The sequence below is a fragment of the Pteropus alecto genome, unplaced genomic scaffold (assembly GCF_000325575.1).
Source record: "Pteropus alecto unplaced genomic scaffold, ASM32557v1 scaffold46, whole genome shotgun sequence".
Lineage (NCBI taxonomy): Eukaryota > Metazoa > Chordata > Mammalia > Chiroptera > Pteropodidae > Pteropus > Pteropus alecto.
Window position 1 is genome coordinate 1,128,785 of NW_006439231.1, and position 3,765 is coordinate 1,132,549.

General features: G+C 34.9%; 1 non-coding gene across 1 annotated transcript; it reads left to right on the plus strand.

Annotated features, from left to right (window-relative positions):
• LOC112483549 lies at positions 1–101 on the plus strand. The gene has a single exon (XR_003047654.1). It is a non-coding gene; the product is annotated as a small nucleolar RNA U13 (small nucleolar RNA).
• Positions 102–3,765: the final 3,664 nt, after the last annotated feature.

Here is a 3,765-nt window from a genome sequence, read left to right on the forward strand (position 1 = left end):
ATCATTTTGTAGTTCATAAGCATGATGATTGAGTGTTCATGCTGTTGTGTGAGATGTGGCTCCCTCAAACCTTGTTACATCGGCACATCACCCATTTGACGCAAATAAATAAATAGATAGATAGATAGATAGATAGATAGATAGATAGATAAATAAATAAATCTTATACAGAAAGGCAAAGAAACTAGACTACAAACAATTTTGAAAAGAACATTGTTGGACTCATACCTCCTAATTTCAAGAATTACTCTAAGGACAGAGTTACTGCAAGATAGCAAAATACTGACAAAAGGGTAGGAACATATGTAAATGGAAACTGCCCCACAAAAATATGGTCAGTTGATTTTTTATAAAGGTGCAAATGCGATTAAAGGTTGATCTTTTTTTAACAAATGAACAATTACATACCTAAATGCCAATAAAATTAACCTTGACCCATCCCTCATACCATAAACAAAAATTAATCCCAAATGGATTATACACCTAAATATGAAACAACTATAATACTGCTAGAAGAAAACAGGAAAAAAATCTCTGTTGTCTTGAGTTAGGCAGAGTTCTCAGATACAATACCAAAAATACAGTCCACAGAAGCAAAAACTGATAACTTGTACTTCATCAGTATTTAAAACTTCTACAAAAGGCAGTTGAAAGCATTAAAAAAAAAAATTGCTAATCACATATCTGATAAAGGACCTATATTTAGAATATGCACGATACTGTCAAAACCATAAGAAAACAAGCCAATAAAAATATGGGCAAAAAATTTAAACAGGTATTTTACCAAATTAGATATATGAATGGCAAATAGATACATGAAAAGATGCTCAACATCATCAATTATTAGATAAATGCATATTAAAACCACAGAGAGAGACCACACTTATCAGAATTTTTTTTAATGACAATATCAAGTGCTGGTGAAAATGCAACTGGAACTCAGACATTGATGGCAGAAGTACAAAAAAGGTAAGGACCATTTGTGCAAAAAATGTTGGCAGTTTCTTAAAAAGTTAGACATATAATTACCATATGACCCAGTAATGTCATTCTTAGATAATTACTCAGTGAAACAAAGACTTAAGTTCACACAACAATCTGTATAAGAATATTTTTATAGCTTAATTGATAATTACCCCAAACTGGAGATATCCATGATACATTTAAATTAGTGGGTGGATAAACAAACTGGGACCTCCATACAGTAAATACTATTCAGACTTAAAAAAGAATAAGCTAGTAACACAACACTAATAACAATCTAGACATTATAATGAGTGAAAGAAATCAGCCTCAAAAGGTTTCATACTGATTCCATTTATATGGAAAATGCAAAACTATAGGAATGGAAAACAGATCTGTGGTTACCAGAGATTGTCAGTGAGAAGAGCTGACGACAAAGGAAGAACATTAGGGCATCTTTTGAGGTAATGAAACTTTCTGTACCTTTATTGTGGTGGTTTTCAAAAATTATAGAACCGTACACCAAAAAGAATGAATTTTATTGTTTGTAAATTAAATAATTTTTAAGTGAAATATAGCTGCTGTACAATAAAACATTTCACATTTGGAATTATTCAATTCACAGCTTCTTCTGTACTGAAAACTCCAAAAGGACAGGTCCTCAGATAACATCGTTTAATAGCATTTTGTAATAACATTGATGAGACGCTGTAGGAACTTAACTCTTGTTGATATCAATTAGCCTATGATAAAATTGATTTCATTAGACATCATTTTGCTTAAAGTCTCAGAACCTGTCAACAACGTTAAATGAGAACTTTCTGTACTTTATTTCAACACTAAGAATTTCTAGCCCAAGGACATGCAGCTACCCTTCTCTCCTTAATTGCTCTGAGATCTCATGTGAGCCAGAGCTGACTTCCTCAAGGATTAGAAGCCACATGAAGAGAGTGGTTCAGCCAGCCCCAGCTGACCACCAGTACCAGATGTGTGGATGAGGCCAGTAGGACCATCCAGCCGCAGTCAAACCACCAGCTGGTTACAGATATGTAAGTGACACCAAGTGAGACTAGCAAAACTGCCCACTGAATCCAATCCAAATTGCTGATACACAGAGGGAGTCATGAGCAAATAAAAAGTTTGCTGGTTTAACCACCATGTTTTTGGGTGGTTTGTTAAGACAGCGTTGGATAACTGATTCGATATCATCCATGGAGGAGGGAAATTATATTGGGCTCACCCTTCCCCCCTAAATTTTTCTCTATTTTAGAGATGTTACAGGAAATCCTTTGGTTTCTGAAAGAAAAAAACAAAAAATGAAAAAAACATATTAATAGCTCATTCCCAGAGGTTTCTATTAGGTGGTATTTTCCTGCCTGAAGCCCAAGTAATGTATTATGTTGGTCATATATACAGTAATGTGTTCATCCCTTGTAGTTATGTTTTAAGAGAAATGTTCAGAAATTAGTGCACAGAGAACATCAAAGATGAAAGTGAGAGGGCTGGAGTAACCAATATTTCATAGGTGACAGAGAGACTAAATGGGGTCATTGCGGCTGTTTTTAAATATCTGATGGGCTTTTTAAAACCCTGTGTTGTTTCAAAGCCAGAAATTGGATTAATATGTAGATGTTGAAGGAAGAAATATTTCAGACTTAATATTAAGAAAGAATTCTTTCATGAGAGCTGATCAAAAATGAGCTGTGCTGCCTCAAAAATCAGTGAGGTGACTATCATTAGGAATGTACAAACAAGCTGAATGGTTACATCTTAGAGATATTTTCTGTACTGAGTGTGCAGGTGATTCCTATACAGAGTAAGACACTACTGGATAATTTTTGATTTCCTTCAAACTCTGAATTTTTAAAATTATTTGGCGTCACAAGATTCATAGCCATGTTTTAAAACTTGGACTTTTTAAACTTGCTGTCCTTTTAACTGAGATTTTCCAGATACGCCCTGATGCAGGTAGCCAAACAGTTGTTTTCTCTCATAATCTGTAGGATTGGGAACTTATTTTGATAACTGAATCCAAACAAGCTGGAAATATTTTCTCTCTCCTGTTTACAGCTTGTGAAGTGACCATGCACCAGAGATTGTTTCAAAGTATGGAGATAAACAAGTCACATCCAGTCTGCCCTGCTCTGGCAAACAATTTCGTGGTATGTGACTGTGCAGTTGCACAGGGTTTCATACTTAGTTTATTGATCTGCTATCACCATTTTAAAATTCTTAATGATTTATGAAGAAGGGCCCCACAAATTCTGTAGTCAGTCCTGACTACTACAGTCTTTATCTGTAGTTCCTTACCACTCACTCACTCCTTGTTATTTTGTACTTTTGACTTTTGCCTTTACTGTGGAATAAGATCTCTCAAGTCATCTACTGACTAATGGCCGATCCCCTTAATCCTCATCCATTTTAATCTACCTAGAGCATCTGACATTGTGGACAGACCATACCTTTACTTCCCTATTTGGTTTCTATGATTTTATGTGAGTACAGTTTTCTTCTTAACTCCTGAACTTGTTTGATAAAGCCAAGCAGAATAAGGAAATGAAGTAAATAGTCCTAACACATGCCTCAGGTGTTTTCTTTCTCCAGAAAGGGTCCATACTCTATCCACCAGGATATATTAGTACTCTCTTATTTTCGCAGGGTTAGTGTCAAAATGATTTCCAAATTAATAAGGCTGAACTACAGTCCTACTGGTTGGTTTTACAAATCATATATAGAGTTTTCTGTTGTTGTTTTGTTTTGCTTTTCTTAATACAACAATGAAGTGAAGAACATACCCAGGGG